Genomic DNA, 21,219 nt, shown 5'->3' on the forward strand with positions numbered 1-21,219 from the left:
AAGGGTCTATCCAACAAGAAGATCTAACAATTGTAAATATCTATGCCCCGAACATGGGAGCAGCCAATTATATAAGGCAATTAATAACAAAAGTGAAGAAACACATTGACAACAATACAATAATAGTGGGGGACTTTAACACCCCCCTGACTGAAGTGGACAGATCATCTAAGCAAAAGATCAACAAGGAAATAAAGACTTTAAATGACACACTGGACCAAATGGACTTCACAGACATATTCAGAACATTCCCTCCCAAAGCAACGGAATACACATTCTTCTCTCGTGCCCATGGAACATTCTCCAGAATTGATCCCATCCTAGGTCACAAATCAGGTCTCAACCAGTACCAAAAGATTGGGATTATTCCCTGCATATTTTCAGACCACAACGCTTTGAAACTAGAACTCAATCACAAGAGGAAAGTCAGAAAGAACTCAAATACATGGAGGCTAAAGAGCATCCTACTAAAGAATGAATGGGTCAACCAGGAAATTAAAGAAGAATTAAAAAAATTCATGGAAACCAATGAAAATGAAAACACCACTGTGCAAAATCTTTGGGATACAGCAAAGGCAGTCCTGAGAGGAAAGTATATAGCAATACAAGTCTTTCTCAAGAAACAAGAAAGGTCTCAAATACACAACCTAACCCTACACCTAAAGGAGCTGGACAAAGAACAGCAAATAAAGCCTAAACCCAGCAGGAGAAGAGAAATAATAAAGATCAGAGCAGAAATCAATGAAATAGAAACCAAAAGAACAGTAGAACAGATCAACGAAACTGGGAGCTGGTTCTTTGAAAGAATTAACAAGATTGATAAACCCCTGGCCAGACTTCTCAAAAAGAAAAGAGAAATGACCCAAATCAACAAAATCATGAATGAAAGAGGAGAGATCACAACCAACACCAAAGAAATACAAACAATTATAAGAACATATTATGAGCAACTCTATGCCAGCAAATTAGATAACCTAGAAGAAATGGGTGCATTCCTAGAGATGTATCAACTACCAAAATTGAACCAGGAAGAAATAGAAAACCTGAACAGACCTATAACCACTAAGGAAATTGAAGCAGTCATCAAAAATCTCCCAACAAACAAAAGCCCAGGGCCAGATGGCTTCTCAGGGGAATTCTATCAGACATTTCAAGAAGAATTAATACCTATTCTCCTGAAGCTGTTCCAAAAAATAGAAATGGAAGGAAAACTTCCAAACTCATTTTATGAGGCCACCATTACCTTGATCCCAAAACCAGACAAAGACCCCATCAAAAAGGAGAATTACAGACCAATAACCTTGATGAGCATGGATGCAAAAATTCTCACCAAAATACTAGCCAATAGGATCCAACAGTACATTAAAAGGATTATTCACCATGACCAAGTGGGATTTATCCCTGGGCTGCAGGGCTGGTTCAACATCCGCAAATCAATCAACGTGATACAATACATTAACAAAAGAAAGAACAAGAATCATATGATCCTCTCAATAGATGCAGAAAAAGCATTTGACAAAGTACAGCATCCTTTCTTAATCAAAACTCTTCAGAGTATAGGGATAGAGAGTACATACCTCAATATCATAAAAGCCATCTATGAAAAACCTACAGTGAATATCATTCTCAATGGAGAAAAGCTGAGAGCTTTTCCCCTAAGGTCAGGAACGCAACAGGGATGTCCACTATCACCACTGCTATTCAACATAGTATTAGAAGTCCTAGCTACAGCAATCAGACAACAAAAAGAAATCAAAGGCATCCAAATCGGCAAAGAGGAAGTCAAACTCTCACTCTTTGCAGATGATATGATACTGTATGTGGAAAACCCAAAAGACTCCACCCCAAAACTGCTAGAACTCATACAGGAATTCAGTAAAGTAGCGGGATATAAAATCAACGCACAGAAATCAGTGGCATTCCTATACACCAACAACAAGACAGAAGAGAGACAAATCAAGGAGTCGATCCCATTTACAATTGCACCCAAAACCGTAAGATACCTAGGAATAAATTTAACCAAAGAGGCAAAGGATCTGTACTCAGAAACTATAAAATACTCATGAAAGAAATTGAAGAAGACACAAAGAAACGGAAAAACGTTCCATGCTCATGGATTGGAAGAACAAACATTGTGAAGACGTCAATGCTACCTAGAGCAATCTACACATTCAATGCAATCCCCATCAAAATACCATCCACTTTTTTCAAAGAAATGGAACAAATAATCCTAAAATTTGTATGGAACCAGAAGAGACCCCGAATAGCCAGAGGAATATTGAAAAAGAAAAGCAAAGCTGGCGGCATCACAATTCTGGACTTCCAGCTCTATTACAAAGCTGTCATCATCAAGACAGCATGGTACTGGCACAAAAACAGACACATAGATCAATGGAACAGAATAGAGAGCCCAGAAATGGACCCTCAACTCTACGGTCAACTCATCTTTGACAAAGCAGGAAAGAATGTCCAATGGAAAAAAGACAGTCTCTTCAACAAATGGTGTTGGGAAAACTGGACAGCCACATGCAGAAGAATGAAACTGGACCATTTCCTTACACCACACACAAAAATAGACTCCAAATGGTTGAAAGACCTAAACGTGAGACAGGAGTCCATCAAAATCCTAAAGGAGAACACAGGCAGCAACGTCTTCGACCTCAGCCACGGCAACTTCTTCCTAGAAACATCGCCAAAGACAAGGGAAGCGAGGGCATAAATGAACTATTGGGATTTCATCAAGATAAAAAGCTTTTGCACAGCAAAAGAAACAGTCCACAAAACCAAAAGACAACCGCCAGAAGGGGAGAAGATATTTGCAAATGACATATCAGATAAAGGGCTAGTATCCAAACTCTATAAAGAACTTCTCAAACTCAACACCCAAAGAACAAATAATCCAGTCAAGAAATGGGCAGAAGACATGAACAGACATTTTTCCAAAGAAGACATCCAAATGGCCAACAGACACATGAAAAAGTGCTCAACATCGCTCGGCATCAGGGAAATCCAAATCAAAACCTCAATGAGAGGGGCGCCTGGGTGGCTCAGTTGGTTAAGCGACTGCCTTCGGCTCAGGTCATGATCCTGGAGTCCCAGGATCGAGTCCCACATCGGGCTCCCTGCTCGGCAGGGAGTCTGCTTCTCCCTCTGACCCTCCCCCCTCTCGTGCTCTCTCTCTCTCTCTCTCTCTCAAATAAATAAATAAAATCTTTAAAAAAAAACCTCAATGAGATACCACCTCACACCAGTCAGAATGGCTAAAATTAACAAGTCAGGAAACGACAGATGTTGGCGGGGATGCGGAGAAAGGGGAACCCTCCCACACTGTTGGTGGGAATGCAAGCTGGTGCAGCCACTCTGGAAAACAGTATGGAGGTTCCTCAAACAGTTGAAAGTAGAGCTACCCTACGATCCAGCAATTGCACTACTGGGTATTTACCACAAAGATACAAATGTAGGGATCCGAAGGGGTACGTGCACCCCAATGTTTATAGCAGCAATGTCCACAATAGCCAAACTGTGGAAAGAGCCAAGATGTCCATCAACAGATGAATGGATAAAGAAGATGTGGTATATATACACAATGGAATATTATGCAGCCATCGAAAGGAATGAGATCTTGCCATTTGCAACGACGCGGATGGAACTGGAGGGTGTTATGCTGAGTGAAATAAGTCAATCAGAGAAAGACATGTATCATATGACCTCACTGATATGAGGAATTCTTAATCTCAGGAAACAAACTGAGGGTTGCTGGAGTGGTGGGGGGTGGGAGGGAGGGGGTGGCTGGGTGATAGACATTGGGGAGGGTATGTGCTATGGTGAGCGCTGTGAATTGTGCAAGACTGCTGAATCACAGATCTGTACTTCTGAAACAAATAATGCAATATATGTTAAGAAAAAAGAAAAAGAAGAAGATAGCAGGAGAGGAAGAATGAAGGGGAGTAAGTCGGAGGGGGAGACGAACCATGAGAGACGATGGACTCTGAGAAACAAACTGAGGGTTCTACAGGGGAGGGGGGATGGGTTAGCCTGGTGATGGGTATTAAAGAGGGCACGTTCTGCGTGGAGCACTGGGTGTTATGCACAAACAATGAATCATGGAACACTACATCAAGAACTAATGATGTAATGTATGGTGATTAACATAACAATAAAAATTTTTAAAAAAAGAGGGACTGTCATTCCTCCAGGGACAGGCACAGAAAGCTTCACAGAAGTGACTATGGGCTGGTTTCAAGGGAGGAATGGAAGTGTGAGGATAAAGTGAGTATCCGAGGGAGCTGCCTGAGTGAAGGCATGAGGGAAGGGAAGAAAATCTGTCCAGAGAACGATGTGGCCAGAGTAGAGGGAACCGGGAGAGGTAGGAAGGGGCTGGCTTGTGAAAGGGAAAAGGCCCCGAATGCCAACTGAGGCAATTTGGACTTTCCCTGAAAGCGGTGGAGTGCCATGAAGATTCCAGCTGGGGAGCAGGATGATCAGGTTGGTGTTTTCTGAAGACCAGGGCTGGCAGCAGTGGTGTGGAAAGGGGGTTAGGCAGGGGTGGGCAAGAAGGCATCCGGAGAGAAGCCTGGACTGGATCTGAGCAGAGGTGAGAGGAGGAGGCTGAAAACACTAGCTTGTGCGTATTCCTGGCCCTGCTCTGCAATGCCCCTCCTCCCACTATTTGTCTTTCCTTCAGCAACCTGACACCCCCCCCCCCGGCGGGGGCGTGAATCTGATATTGGCTCAGCACCTGAGTTCTGAAGACAGACCCAGGTTCTGCCACTTAGCAGCTGAGTGACGTTGGACATGCCACATAACCACTCTGACCCTCTGTTTCCTCCTCTGAAAATCCGATCACTGCAAGGTTGAGTAGAACAACATATGAAAGTGATCGGTCCAGTGCCTGGCATAAAATCAGCACTTGGTAAATGCTGATGATTGTCCCCCCATTTGAAAAATGAAGAAGCCAGAGTCCAGAAATGTGCTGTGACAAAGTTATGCAGCTCGAGAGCATCCAAGCCAGGGGCAGAGGCTGAGTCTTCTCAGTCTCTCTGTGCCTCAGTTTTATCACATTTCTCTTGTAAATGGCTTCCCCTCAATTTCATGCCCTGTATAATGAGATCAGGGACCTTCTGGTGCCAGGGGTCAGGGCAAGGAAAGTAGCCGATGCACCAAGAACCAGAAGGGAGAGAGTAGGGGCAGCCCCAGTGAGGCCCAGGAGCTCTGGTGGGTTCTCCTTCACTCCCCAGTCACATCCTCTGCTGTCATCTGGCCTTGATTATGAAATCCTGCCCTGATTCCTTCAACACGGCGGCATCGGTGGGCACAGGAGGGGCCCCCTCCCCTGCCTTCCTGTAGGGCAGATAAAGCTCCCCTACCCAGGAGCAGAGCCTCCATGGAGCAGAACTTCCCTGAGAGCCAAGATGAGAAGTCAGTCCAAAATTGCTCTTGCTTGGGGATCAAGTGCTCTGGGTTCAAGTTCTGCCTCTGCCTCCAAATCACAGTGTGACCTGGACATTCTCCTCCTCGGGACATCTCAGAGTGAGTGGGCTGGACTCTCAGCTTTGTAAGGACCCTCTCAGCCACATCCCGCAGCCCCTTCAACCTTCTTTCTATCCCCTCCCTCCTCTCCTGCTCTCCCTGGCTCATCCTTCCAGCCTCCAACCTGCCCCCTCGCCCCCATGGCGTTTGCTCAGGCTGCCTGGGGCTCCCGGGCTCCAAGGGGCACAGACCCCGGCCAGCGCCGAGCCTCTCCCGGGCCGGTAACAGCCCCTGCTCACCAGCAGGGTGCCCCCTGATGCCAGTGATGCCCCCCAACCCTCCCACTCAGGGTCAGCAGGGCCCAAAGGAAACCCCTCGGCCCCGTCTCAATTGACTTCAGAGGCTGGCCAGAGCCAGGGTTTAAAAATATAAGGGCCCGCGCACCCTCCGCGCCGACCGCCCACACAGCCTGCGCTGCCCACCTCACAGATGCCGTGGCCACCGTGGGTGGCACAAAGGGAACAAAGGGGGGTGGGGAGTCCAGAGAGGCCCGGGGGTGGCTAGTGAGGGGGCGGACATTCCTCAGAGCCTAGACCACAGAACAGGGCTGTTCGTGCCATCTGGCCATACCCAGCTCTCTGGTCTCCAGAGGGAAGCCGGCCCGCTCCGTGCTGACTCACAGGTCATGGGCTTGAAGGTCTGACATACCTGGAGTTAGCTCCTGGCATGGCCGCTGACGGCTGTGTGAGCCGGGGTAGGTCCCTTGCCCCCTCTGAGCCTCAGCTCCATCTGTAAAACAGGGGTAATAAAGGTATGTACATACTTCACAGGGCTCTTATGAGTGCTAACTGGGCCCAGGCCTGGCCGAGCGATGGTAGCTGTCTTCGCTGTGATTGTCATTTCTCCAGTGTGGCAGCCCTTTGCAAGAAGACTCAATCAGGGAGCAAAGGAGAGGGAAGGCATGCAATGTCCTGCCTCCACTCTCCCGCCCACCTCCGGAACCCCAAAAGTCCAGGCACATCTGTCACCTGGGGAGGCTGACAGGGGAGCCCAACTCCCTAGAGACACACAGGCAAGTCGGGGCCCAGAGAGAGACGGCGCCCCGCTCAGGTAGCTGGCAACCGCATGAACGTCAGAACCTGAAGTCTGGGCCTTGCCTCCAAGGTGAGAGAGACAGAGCGCCCTTGGAACTGCAAGGGCCCCTAGAGCTTCCCCAAGCCACTCCTCTCCTCAGTGTTCCAGAAAAGGAAACTGAGGCCCGGAGAGGGGGGAGGACTCGTCCAGTTCATGACAGAGCTGGGACCCGAGCTAGGATTCCCGGCTCCCTGACCGGCACCGTCCTGCTGCACACCGTGGCCTCGCCCTCCCCTCTCCTGCCCAGTCCTAGCTGCGGGTCTCAGCCCCGGGGCGGGCAACTGAGCAGTGTGGCGGCAGCCTGGTCCTGCCCCAGAGACTTCTGCTGGGGGGCTGGGAGCAGGGACAGGGGGTGCTGCTCTGTTCCCCAATCCCACCAGGGCCTGCTACATCCTTACATAACCTACTCCGAGTTACATAATCTGCTGCTGCTTCATTCCAGAATGGGAGCTCCGGGAGCAGATTCTAGCGTGGGGAGAGGCTGTGAGCTGCCTCCATGTGAAAACAGGGTCATTCCCAGCACTCAGACTCCAATGCCAGCTAATGGCCTTCCCGCCATGGCCTGGGGCCTGCGAACCTTCTCCCGGCCCCAGGGAGTGGGAAGCCCCAGGTAGGAGCTGAGCCCATGCGGGGGCAGCGTGCAGAGGGAGGTCACTGGCGGTGGAGGTGTGGGGGTAAGTTCCAACCCGAGGCCGAGTCTTGCTGCTCCAGCCTCCAAGTAGGCTCTAGCCCCCAGACTCCACAGTCCCAGGTAAGCATATCAGCCCTGAAGAATTCCCTGGAGGAAAAGCTAAGGGGGGACACATTTAGGGGCCATCGGCTCTAGACTCTCAGGTCTGAGTTCAAGTTGGATTATCTCGGTCATTAGCCAAATTACCGCACATCAATTCGCTTCCCTGCATCTTGGTTTCCTTATCTGGAAAATGGGACTAAAAGAAATTGGCCTCCTTGGTTACCACTCATGTTAAATGACATCCCGACTCACATAATGCCTGGCACAAAATAAATGCCCATTTGGCAGATGAAAAAAACTGAGGCCCAGACAGGTGACGTGACTTTAGGGGTACATCTCATCTGGGAGCAACAGAGCTATGTGCAAGAGAGCGAGCCCCCCTTGTGCCGGGCGCATGCTCTGCATAGACTGGGCTACTCCCCCAAAGAGCTCTGTGGGATAGGTCCTGTTATTCCTCCCATCTGACAGATGAAGAACCCAGGCTTACAGGAGTCAAGGCACACATTTAGGAAGTGGCAGATCCGGGACTCGAACTCAGACGTGGGGCTCCAGAGCACGGCGGCCTGCAACAGGTGAGCAAGACAGAAGTCAGGAGTGATGATCCCAGGGCTGTCACATCCTTCCGAAACATAGTCACCCTCCCTGTTCCCTGCTTCTGCCTCTGCTGTGTTGCTCGTGACCTTGGCCATGACCTCTCTGGGCTCTCATGGCCCCTCTGACACAGGAAGCCCAATCCCTGGGCTAACCATTACCAGGGTTATTGTGAGGACACATTAAGATAACGAGTTGGAAACTGCTTTTCTGCAGAGAAAGTATGGCACAGCTGCGTGGCTCATCACTTCCCAGCCTCCCGCTCCCTCCAGCTCAGCAGGAACCGGCTAATGGACGGACACCAGGGGCCTCCCAGCATCGCTGGCTGTTCAAACAAACACCTCTCCCCTCCACTGCCCCCACCCTGGGATGCCCTTTGGATACAGAGGCAAAGCTCCCAGCCTGTTCTCGGGCCTCTCTCTAGCGCTGGGGCAGACCGGGCTGGACACGTGACTCACCACCTTCCGGCCTTTCTCTCAAAGAACATTCCTTGTAGCTGAGCCCCTGCCTCGTGCTTCACGGGGCACCCTCATGCTGAATCCTCACCACGACCTCCAGGAAGCTGGCACTCATCTCCCTCCTTCACAGAGGAGGATGCGAAGGCCCAGAGAGGTGAAGTCATGTGCAGGGTTGCACAGCTGTCAACCCCCGTGGAGCCGGGATTCAAACCTGTGCGCCCTGGCTGCAACGTTCGAACTCTTGACCGCCTCGCCAGCCCAGCTGTCAATGACATAGGTCACGTTATGCCCATTTCTCAGGTCAGAAAGGTTAGAGCACTTGCCCAAGAAGCCCAAAAGGAGGACCGGGCTGCAAACTCAGCACCTGCTCCTCCCCCCGCCGCTCTGTGTCTTGACCAGGAGGCACAGGTGGGAGCCATGCACTCCGCAGCCCGTCGGCCGGGCTGGGCGGACGCCAGGAGTGTTGATGAAGTGCAAGTAGAGAGCCCAGGCAGACTGCCCAGGCCACAGGGCGCAGGAGTGCCAGAGCTGGGACCAGGCCTTACTCATGCCCTTCTCTGGACCTCGGGCTCCCCAAGGGTACCAGAAGCAGACCCCAGGTGGGCTTGGGACACCCCTTAAAGCCCCTCCAACTACAAGAGGCTGTGTCCTGAGCAGAAGTCCCCACATCTGGCCACTCACCAGAATCTCCGGGGAGCTTGTTACACCCCCAAACACCAGGTCACACCCCAGAGAGTCTGACTGAGTAGGACTGGGAAGGGGCCTGGGAACGTGTATTCTTTATATTCACCATGATCACCTCCCACCCCCACACCCCCAGCCACACCCCAAGCTTCTGTCCTCAGCCAAGTCTGAGACTCCCAGGCTAGGTCAATTCTCCAGAGGCCAGGTGCACCCTAGTCCCCCACCTGCCGTCAGAGTTCACACCTGGGGGCGAGGTGGTCCTCAGGGGTCCGTGGGGGTCTGCGGCAGTTCAGAGATGGCATCAAGGGGCCTCTAATGTCGGGTCTCTTTTTTTTTTTTTTTTTTTAAAGATTTTATTTATTTATTTGAGAGAGAGAGAATGAGAGATAGAGAACACGAGAAGGAAGAGGGTCAGAGGGAGAAGCAGACTCCCTGCCGAGCAGGGAGCCCGATGCGGGACTCGATCCCGGGACTCCAGGATCATGACCTGAGCCGAAGGCAGTCGCTTAACCAACTGAGCCACCCAGGCGCCCTAATGTCGGGTCTCTTAACAGCTAGAATCAGGGCCTGGGAGAACTCTAGATGTTCTGGGGTTGGGCCAGGACCTTGAGATGTCCCCGCCTTCTTATCTGACTAATTCTTCAGTTAGCAAATACTGATTAGCAGCTACGATGTGTCAGGCACTGTTTTGGGTGCTGGGGGTGCCGCAGTGAGTAAAACAATGTCCTCCCCTTGTGACACTTTCTTGCTCCTAGGGAAGACAGTAGTCAAGCAGCCAAGATTGGGCAGCCCTCTGCCACTTCCAACAGCCTCCGGCATCCACGACCCCTTACCTCTGACCCGAATCGTGAGCTAGAAGCTTAAGCCCCGGTTGGACAGACGAGTCGCCGAGGCCCGAAAGCCATTTCAATAACCTGTCTCCTTACTCTAGGCAAGCCACACCGCCATGCCTCCCAGCCAACCCTGTGTGTGTCTGCCTCGGAGCAGAACTTTCCTTGTTACCATGGCAACCCCCCTGGGGAGGCCTGCCCTACTTTGCATCCCTGGCGAGAGCAGGCAGACTCACCCCAGCCCCGAAGACAGAGAGATGGGGTTTATCCCACTCAAGGGGACAAATGGTCCCACCGAAAAGGACTGGACTCCCTCATTCAGGCTCCAATCAATGCCGAGCAGCATAAATGAGGCACCAGGGACCAAGCCACGCCCTGGGACGGAAGAAGAAAAAGATTGTGGTCCCCGCCTTTAGAGAGTGCACTACCTGCCTGGGGTGGCTGATGAATGCCACAGCGCCAGGGATGGCCTAGCGGAATGCTAGGTGCAGTTCTGGCCCTTCCCATGTGTGAACTCAAATAATCGTCCCATGAACTCTTGCAGCAGGGGTCACTCTTTTCCTCATTTTACGGATGAGGAAGCTGAGGCTCAGAGTGGCTAAGAAACTTGCCCGAGGTCACACCGCAGAGAAGCAGCAGGGCCTAAAGTAGGACTCAGGGAGATCCCAAGCCACACCACAGGTGCTCAGGGGAGAGGGTCCCTAACTCCATCAGACTGGTCCAGGATGGGGATGGCATCTGTCCTCAAGAGTGATCTCAACAAGAGGAGAGGAGGGTAGGGCCGGGAGCACGGTGGGGCGTGGGCCCTAAGAACTGCTTGACTGCAGGGAAGGAGCCAGGACTGCGGGAGTGGCTTGGTTCTCCTCGCACCGCCCGGTGGAGCTCAGCAGGGACTTGGGATCTGTGAGACGTGAGAAAAGAAAACACAGCAGAAGGTGGTCAGCTCCAGAGAGCCGGGCTCAGGAGCCACAGGGCACTGGCCCCCTGAAGACACTGCGGTGCTCCCGGCGGCTCCCAAGGGGGCAGCTTGGGGCAGGCGTGCACAACTCACCACGAGTCCATCTTCACACCCACGGGCAAAACCTCCCTACACTCATTCCCGGGGGGAAGGTAAGGCCCCGGTGAGGGACCGACTTAATTCTTGCAGTGCCTACAAAAACGGCCTTGTATTACCACGTTAGCGAGTGGTTCTGAGCACAGGTTCTGAGCCACACCCCAGCCGTCCTAGCTATGGGAAGTTGGGCAAGGGATGGAACCTCCCTGAGCCTCAGTTTCCACATCTGTGAAATGGGGATAATAATACAGATCTGCGTACACGTGTGTCGGAGGGACTCAAGCAGTCAACACCCCCCGTTCACAGTGCCTGGGGCCTAGCGTGTTCACTCTAAGCTGTGGTGATTATCTCTCTGGCACGCGGATGCACATGGGTCTGCATTTTTACACAGACAGGTGCATGGGGGTGTGCAAGCCTGTGCACACTGTGAATGCACACCCAGGACCGAGTGCCGGCGCATGTGTAAATCTACCCGCTTAGATAGACCCGAATGGACACCTGCTAGGGGTGGGGAAGGCAGCTGAGCACAAAGGCTTGGGTCGTGGACACCTGCTGCACACCTGCAGGGAGGCAAACATGCGTGTGAGGCCCCAGCACGCCCATCCCCGTGTGAATATGTGCCTTCATGTGTGCGCCCCTGGGCCTGCATAGACGGCGGGCACATGCAGATGCACGGTGGAGGTTGATACGTATTACGTAGATGGGTTTTGAGTTTTTCCCCTGGAACCACTGTGATGCGAACAAATCTCAGCTCTGGAAATCACAGATGGATCGGCAGAGGAAAAATAAAAGAAAAACAGGTGCTCGGGGCATAAGCCTCCTCCCACTGGTCCCCCCGGGGTGTTAAAGCCACCATCAGGGAAGAGAAGCCTGGTGAAGATGAAAGTGGGGAGCCCACAGAGGGGAGCCAAGCCACCAAGTGCTTCTGTTCTCCCATACAGGAGACTGTCTCCAAGGAAGCCACATCCTCTTGGGAAATACTCAAAGACCTGGCCAGGCCCCAGCCCACCCACAACCAATTAGGAAACCCATCTTCCAGAGAGAAAGAATTCCACCCATCCCTGCCACTGCCTTGGATCTTACTTGGAGAGAAGAGAGTTAAACGAAAAGTTTGCCTAGCAATACCCCTCTTGGGAAATTGCCCTGAAGTGAAGCCTCCCCACCTCCTGGGGTGCGAGGAATAGGAAAGGGGGGGTGCCTGTGCCTCAAGCTACCGACAATTAGTCAAGCCTACAAGCCCAAGTAGCACAGAGGGAAACAGATCCTGAAATGAGGAAGACTTCTGTTTATTCAGCACTTTAGAGTATTCAAAGGCATCATCTTGTAAAACTGCATTGCACAATTTTGAGGTTCAGAGAGGTTCAGCGACTTGCTCAAGGCCACACACTATTTCATCTGTAAAGCTAACCCCTCGTCTGACTCCACATCCCGTGGCATTTTCTTTACATCACGGCACTGCCCAAATGTAATAATGTAATATATCGACGGCGCTATTAGTAATCATATAGCACGGGGCCTGTTCCCAAGGGGTAATGTGGGACAAAACCAAAAAGCAGAAAATTGAGGCTCATCTCTGCAGTTCCTACTCCAAAGGTCATGGGGGAAAGGAGAGCTCAGACGGCTTTGGTGGCAAGGAAATGCTTTGCGGAGGATGGATGAGGGTGAGTAGGGTTTGAACAAATCGTGAGTTATGGGGCATTCCAGACAGGGGGACGTCATGAGCAAAAAGGCAGAAACTAGGAGCTTGGGGTGTTGGCACTGGGGCGTGGAGGCAAGGATGGGAATGTGTTGGTCTGGAGAGGAGAACATCTGCTTGGCCAAAGGGGAGATGAATGGCAGGGGATGGGAGGGGGTGGGGACCAGGTGACCCAACCCTGAACTTTCTATCATGTTCAGCCCACGGTGGTGCAGGGCATTCAGCAGGTACTTAATATCTTTCTGAATGGCTGAATGCATGGATGCATGGATACATGGTGGATGGATGCAGGATGGATGGATGGATGGATGGACGGATGAACAGATGGGTAAATTATATGAGGTAGAGGTGAGTATGACAGCAAGAGCTCTGGGCTGGGAACTGGGAGCCTGAAACTCAGGTCCCTTTTCTGCCACCAACCATCTGAAGGAATGTCTCTGGGCCTGTTTCCCCACCTGTAGAGCCCAGGTGATTCTCAAGGGTCTTCCACACATGACAGTCTGATTTTGGAGACAGAAGCAGGGGCTCAGGCAAGAAAGCCTACTCCTGTAGCTTGGGGGGGGGGGGGCGGTGGCAGTAGGGGCTGAGCCCTGTAGATGAAGAACATAGCCCCCAGGGAGGAGAGTCAGGTTTCAGCCTTCCTCTGCTATCACTTCCCCTCCCTAGACCCCAGTTTCAGCAGATGCATTCCAGGATTTTAGGGCTCTGTGAGACTTGTCTGAGGGACCCAATCCACAGCGTGAAGAGCCCAGCCCCAGCCCTCTCTTACCCCACTTAGGAGATTAAAGCAACTTGGGAAAAAGCACTTATTCTGGGCTCCTGGAATCGCCCTTCATTTTCCTGCCAGATAAATGGGGCAAAACAGAAGATACTGATGCATTTAAATGGATCAAGGCAGGCGGAAGTTTATAAGATTTGAATACACTTTTTGGCTGCCTTTGAATATTCATATGCCCAAGGGAGTGTCAGGCAGCCAGATCCATGGGCCTAGAGGGAGGTTATCTGAGGCTGGGGGGAAGGGAGGCACACAGACAGGATTGGCAGGAATCCCTGCTCATCAGGCTCTTGGGAGCTAACTGCGCTTCTCCACCAGCTAAAATGTCACAGGCTCAGAGTAAATTCTGGGAGTTGATACACCCCATGGTTGCTGTTGTCATAGCAACTGCCTCCCTGTAACCACGCGTCCCCGCAGATCACAGCAGATAAGACAGGTCTAGAAGGTGAGTGATGAGGAACAAGCCCAGGACTCCAGTAGGCCCCCAGGATCCAGAAATCTGCCTTGGAATTCCAGACTCCATCGTAGGCTTCTCAAACATCCCTGAGATTCTGAACCGGAGCCCGGAGTTCCAGAACAAGCCTAGAATTCCAAAATCTGTCCTTGAATTCCAGAATACTTTCCCCACGGTCCAGAACACCCTCTAGCTACCAAAAGAATACCCCTCATTTCTGGCTGTCTGGGCCCGCTCTGCAGGCAGCTCCACCAAACTCTAAAACACACCCCTAGACAGACATACCCTTAAATTCTTATCTCCCTCTTGAGTCAATTCTTCCCAGAAGCTGGTTTTCTGTTGGAACTGGGAGAACCGTGGAGCACTCAGGCCTCCTGCTGAAGAAAGAAGAGGGTCTGGGTATGAGCCTAGGAGTTGAGGAGATCGGCTTTGTCTTCATACCCAGGAAGTGCACACAGCCTCAGATGTGTGGGCACGTGCCAGCCAGCTGTCATGGTCAAAGGCAGCTCCCCTGGCGCAGTGCTCCCAGCACTTTCCACGGTGTACCCTGTTGTCTGCAGCGGGGATGAATTGATGCTGAGTCAACCCTACTCTCTGCCAAGGCCCCTGGGTGACCATCAGCACATTAATCCTGGGCCTTCCAAGAGGGGCCAACCTGGAGGGTGGCCCAAACGCTCCTCTCTGCCCAGGCAGCCTGAGGTGGGGGGCAGCTGAGTTATGAAGCCTTTCCCTCCTGGCGTGGGGTGGGGGTGGCCCCTGCCAACACAGTCACCCAGAGCAATGCCTAAACAAGAGCATCCTCCCCGCAAGCTGCTGGAAACTCCAGACTACTTCAGTCTGTTCCCTCTTCCTTTCCCACCACACTGTTCTCCGCTGCTGGTCATCTCCACCCTTAATTCCCTTTCCCTAACCCCACCCCTCACCCCACCCCCTCCTCCACAGTCCAGGCCCTACAGGCTCTCCACCTTCCCATGTCCCTGCCTCCCAGCCTCCACGTCCCCCCTCTCGGTTCTGCTGCTCACTTGCAAGGCCCTGAGGATCCTACTGTCCTGCTCAGAGCCTCGGCGCCACTCCCACACATCGGCCACCTCACCTGAGCATTCGAGGCGCCCTGACGCCTGGACACATCCAGCAGCTCCCATTTACTGTCCACTGTCCCAACCTCTGCCACCCCGGCTGGCTCACTCGCTGTTGTTAGAGAAGGCCCAGCCCCGGCTCCCAGGCCTCTCCTCTCCTTCCTCCTCCAAGGCTCTCTGCACCTCTCTAAACCTCCAAACCGGCTGAAGGGCCACCTCCTTGGAGGTGACTGGAGCCACTCCTCACCTTTCTCTGAGACCCCAGCACTGCTTGGCTGTACCACAGGGTTCGGTCAGAGCTGGCTGAGGATTGTCAGAGCTGCAAGGAGCTGTAGACATAAACAAGTCCAAGTGGTTTTCAAACTGGGTTCTGCGGCACCCGAATGGGGGCAGGGAGGAGCCTCAAAGACTATGGGGGGAGGGGGGTCCGGAGGGGTGGGCCAGGGCAGAATGTCATTAGCCAGGCTGGTCAGAGAAGGCTCTCTGAGGAAGCAACATCCAAGCTGACTTCTGAATTGACAAGGGCCACCTACGTACAGATCATTCTAGGAGCAGGGTACTCATGCAAAAAGAAAAGCCAGTGTAAAGGTCCTGAGGCAGAAACAAGCCTGCCATTTTAAAAAAGACAAAAAGTTCAGGGCAATAGTAACCAAGAACCAGAGCCATCCAAGGTGAGACCTCCACAGCCCATTCCACTTGGGGAAAATGGGTTTCGCTGCTTAAAAAAATATCAAACCCATTGACCTCGTCTAATCCTGCTACTTTACAGAAGAAAAACAAAGACCCAGCAGGTCCAGGCATTGCCTGAGCTCCAACGGAGAACTGGTGGCCAGGCTGAGACCAGCACTCAGGTCACAGGACACTGCCCCAGGCACCGTCAGTCACCCCTCATGGGCAGCACGGACCTCCCTGGCCTCCAGGGCTCAGGGCCACTCACCGACCCTGCTCTGGGTCCCTGCCCGGCCCCACGCGGCGCACAGGTGAGAAGCATGAGGCAATGTCTCCAGGACCGGGGAGCTCCCGGGAGCAAGCAGCCGGCCAAATGAAGGCTTTATTGGATTTGTTAAACCCGCATCCTGTGGCCAAAGGCCTCCTGGCACAGTCAGCCATCACAGAGGAAAAACCAGAAGAGCAGACAATGAAATTAAAAGGCTTTTCATTTCCAGAGCTGAGGCTGACACGAAAAGGGAGAAAGCATCTTTCCCCGGCTTCTCCCCACCCTCCTCCCCAGGCCCCCTTGCCCCTGCCTGTAGCCACAGGGCACTCCCACCCCGCCCCCCCCACCCGGCGGCCCTCCTGTCACACCTGGCCCAGGAGTCGAGGACCTGGAAGGGACTCTGGTGGAGGAAGGACACGTGGGAGGTGTCTAAGAGGTCACCGAGTCCCTCCCACTGGCTCGGGACTGGATTACCTCCACCTCCCAGGACAGCAGGCCCCAAAGGCAGGGAGGGCAGCTCAGGCTAAGGCTGGGGAGGGAGGGGAGACAGTGCGTGGGCAGGAGAAGCCAGGCAGGCTGGGGTCCTGGCCCCGCTCTTGCCCTGACCAGCTCTGCAGCCTCGGGCAAGTTACCTGGGCGCCAGGCACCTCCCCATCCTCCTCGGCTGCAGAAGAGAAGGGACGGCCAGCGCGAGGGGGAAATGAGAGCTTCCGGGGAAAGCTCCTGGCATACAGTAGGCACCAAACAAATCTCACTTCTTAAAGGTGCCTGGAGCTCCAGTTTTCCACTGAGAAGGCGGGGGGAACCTCTCTGTGTTTGTACTCCCCACTCACAGCCTCACTCCAGCTTCCCCAGAGCCTCTGATCACAGCAAACTATTTGTGTACAAATACGTCCCATTGCACAACGTTTTCACTGCTTCCCCTGGAGAACATCACCCAGTTTCCTTTCAGACCAATCAGGCCACTAAGGTTTTTGTATGTAAACAGATGCTATTTCCCTACCACGATCATCCAAGTGTGTGTGTGTATGTGTGAAATTTTGTTAAATGCATGTGCCCAAGGTCAAGTTTACCCACTCCTGTCTGTGTTGCCCTTGAGAAAAAGTCTGTAGGAATTGCACCATAAGAAAACAAGATAGTTTATACATCACTTTAGAGGAGACCAAGTCACTGCTGGCTCTTTTCAATATTTGTTTGGTTTTTTTTTCCCCAACAAACATCTATTGAGCACTTAGTGTGTACAAGGCAATGCATTAAATATATTTGGTTCACAAGAGCAAACAAATCAGACCTACCTCCTTTCTTCTTGGAGCTTACATGTCAGGGGTAAGGGACTGGATGGTTAAGTAGATCCATAAACAGTCAAATGACCCAGTTCAAGGGGTGCTGGTACATGAATCAATGTCAGCCTGCAGGACGTCTCTGATCACGTGCCACATGATTCTTTCTTTGGACCTTCTCATCAAGGACATGATAATGGAGGAGTCCTGGATACCAGCAAGCTTGGGGCATTCATGCACAGATGTTCACAGAGCACCTCCTCTGTGCCAGACACTGTTCCAGGCACCACAGACACAGCTATGAACAAGACAGACCAAAACCTCTCCTCGTGGGGCTTACATTCCAGTTGAGGGAGACAGATAATCAACCAATAGATAAGTAAAAGAAAGACAATATCAGATGCTAGTAGACGCTATAGTGAAACTAAAGTGGAGGCTACAGAGTGCTAGGAGGCAGGGGTTGCATTTAAATATGACTGGGGAAGGCAGCTCTTTCTGCCCACAGGTCCTGTCCCCATGTTTTAATAAAACCAGCTTTTTGCACCAAATAAATAAATAAATAAAAATTAAAAATAAATAAATATGACAGGGTAAGGCCTCACTGACAAGACAACCTTTCAGTAAAGGCCAGCCAAACCACTTGGGTAACAACAGAGCATTCTGAACAAAGGAGAAGCATGTGCAAAGGCCCTGGGGTAGGAGCGTGCCTGGCATGTTCCTGAAGCAGCAAGGCCAGTGTGGCTGGAGCAGAGTGGCCAAGGGATATGGGGTAGGAGATGAGCTCAGAGGGGAAACAAGAAGAGGCCATTGCAGGAATCCCCGCAGCAGGCAGCCAGTGGGGCGCTGAGACCGGCTGAGATGCACTGAGGAGTAGTTAAAACATGGGCTCTCTAGCCAGGTTGCTGGGATCAAGATTCACCTTGCATAGGTGACTTTAACTCTGTGCCTCCGATTTCTACATCTTACGATGGACAGGGTAAGCGAGTGTCCCTCCATGGGGATTAAATGAGCTAACACCCATGATCGTGTTCAGTACATATGAGGCACTTAAATGTCAGCCCCTTCCCCTCACAGCACGGAGATCTGGCAAATGCCACCTTCACCTGAGGGTCAAGGTTCACGTCACCAGTGATGCCCTGCACCCCCGATGTGATGGGACGAGAAGGCTACTTGGCCTCTGCGGTAGGCTTCCCAAAACCCCATAACCTCAGTCTCGTCGCATGAAGAACATCAGACAAACCCAAATGAAGGGGCATTTAACAAGAGATCTGGCCATTCCTCCTCAACCCTTTCAAGGTCACAGAAAGCAAGAAAGGCTGACAGTGTCACAGACCAGAGGGCACAAAGGAGACAGGACAGCCACACGCATGCATTCCTGGAACAGGAAAAGGACATCAGTGGGGAAACGGGTGAAACCCTAAGGAAGTCTGGGGTTGGCTGAATCGTTATGTACCCATGTTGGTCTCTTAGCTTTGACAAAATACACCACAGTTGTGCAAGGTGCTAACTACAGGGCAAACTAGGTGAGGGGGGCGGAAACCTGAGTTCGTATTAAACTCCCCAAGGACAAGACTGGCATCTTTATATTATTTGTCCAGCAAATGTGTAGAGGGGCATCAGGCCGACTCCACTTAATTTTACAGGATCCCCCCGGGGAGAAACGAGGGCCAAGCAAGGAAGGGAAGCGTGGAGAGGAGAGGTTCCCTAACAATCTGGGTTATTCATCCCTGCAAAGGGTACTTCCCCACTGTGGGAAAGGTCCCAACAGAGGCTGGAGAAACCCTTGTCTTGGAGACCAGAGTCTATACCATCCAAAGAGGAGGCTGAAAACAACTCGGGCAGCTCGAGTCCCCACCAGAATGTCTGCGTCTCTGGGAGATCTCCAAGTCTGACCCCAATCATCCCACAGGCTGGCCCCAGATCACCCTCTCCTGTCCTGTCCCTGAGAGACACTGCCATGAGCAGAGGGTAACTACTCCAACCCTTCACTGGTGACCCACCCACCCACCACCGCACGCCATCACTGCCAGGGGCTCGACAAAGTCTTGCTCCACATGGCAAAGGGCAGACGAAACAGTTCAGGGGGACAGGCCTCGGATGGGTGGGATCTCAGCCTTGCCACCTCCAGCGGGGAGGTGTGTGACCGGGCTGGGCCCCCTACCCTCTCCGAACCTGCTTCCTCATCCCAAAGTGGGCAGAGTAGTAGAACCTATTTCAGGATTGGTGTGAATGCTCGTTAAAAGAGAACTCTAGTAATTATTCTGACGTGGTAAGCGTTGTGCTGGACACAAAAGGGGTACAAAGTTGAACAGCCCTGACCCTGACATCTTCTTGGCGGGAAGTCGGGCATCTAACAATTCATTACAACACAGGAGAGAAGTACTATTGGAAACATCTATTGGGTCACAGAGTCCCACGCCGGGCCCCCAGCCCCATATCTCAAGGCTTCAGGAGAGGAATCGTAGGGTCTCCTCCTCAAAATTTAAGGATCCTAGCTTAGTAGGACTCACCTGCTGAAGAAAACTGGCATTTGAAATCTGCGTGCCTTGATTAGAGAAAAACTCTTTTTGGCTTTTTAAAAACACAACAGAAGTAAAGACTCCCTCTTCCTCTCCCTTACACACATGCCCCAGCTGCCTTGCCTGCCTCTTCTGCCGCAGCAGCTCCGGTCCCGTGGGCATCCCGGGCACCGGTCCTCCTCTGCTGCTCCCTGCCCTGGTGCTCCACCAGGACAGGCCTCAGTTACCCCAGTGATGACTGTCTCCAGTTTGGCCAGCAGGTGAGGACTCAAAGTGCCAGGGCCAGGCTGTTTGGAGGCCAACACCACATGCAGACGGGCCAATCCCTAAGTGGCAGAGGGCCAAGCTGGGGGGACCGGGGACTCAGCCAAGCTGCCCTGGGCACCAGGAGGAAGTCAGGTGGAGGCACCTGCTGTTGGTGGGGTGCAGAGCCAGCGGGCTGGGGCCAGGGATGCCTGGCTCATAAGAACAGCAATTTCTATCACATGCCCACTCTGTGCCAGGCCCTGCAATGTGATTTCATTAACTCACTGAATCCTCGTGAAACGGGGGACTATTTTTCTCCCCATTTTGTAGGAAAAAAGGGGACTGAGGCCCAGACGGTCACAGAGCTAGTGAGTGGCAGGGTTTGACTTCCAGTCCCGGCCCCCATATTAATCACACCCCTAGTCTGCATCATTTATTCCATTCAGTTGCTCCTTTAGCGCCTCCCAGGCTGCAGGCTCTTGAGACACTGAGCTAAACAAGACCCAGGCAGTCCTGGAAGAGCCTGCCGATGAGGGTGGACCGAGAGTAGCAGCCATTTATAAGAGATCTGATGCTCACCCTGACAGCAGGTGTACACAGCTCTAACAACACAAGCAAGGAGCAGCTAACTCTGCCCTGAGCAGTCCTAGGAGACTTCCCCGAGGTGGTGTCATTGGAGCTGGATCTGGCCGGATTCTCACAAGGGCCTGCCCATCCAGCAGGGAGAAGTTTATGGATATGGGCAGCCTGGGGGTTGGCACCACTCCAACTTCTTACCCCAAGACAAGAAACTGGGTGTTAGTCTTATTCCTCCAGCCTTATGAGCAGCAGGGCCAGGAACCAGGGCTTTTGGAGCCAGGCTGAAACCAAAACCCCCTCTGCCACTTTCTGGCTGTAGAATATTAACACTCACAACAAAGACAATAATAATGCATGGATGGATAAGGGGATGAATGAATGAATGAATGAATGAGAGGGCTACAGACCCAGAGCTCCTCAACAACTCTGCCTGGAACAAGGTGAGTCCCAGAAACAGAGCTAGGGCTGAGGAGGTATTCATTCCTTCATGGAGGCAGGCACGCAACACAGACTTGTTGAGCATGTACTATGCTCTATATGCTAAGCACTGTTCTAGGTGCTGGGGATACAGCAGTGAACAAAATGAGCCCAAATCCCTGCCCTCAAAACCATCCATTGTAGAGAGGGGAGACAAGCTATAAATAACTTAATAAGGAGATATAAATATGTCCAGTCTCAAGAGTTGCTACAGAGAAAGATGAAGT

This window comes from Zalophus californianus, chromosome 4, assembly GCF_009762305.2.
Source record: "Zalophus californianus isolate mZalCal1 chromosome 4, mZalCal1.pri.v2, whole genome shotgun sequence".
Classification (NCBI taxonomy): Eukaryota; Metazoa; Chordata; class Mammalia; order Carnivora; family Otariidae; genus Zalophus; species Zalophus californianus.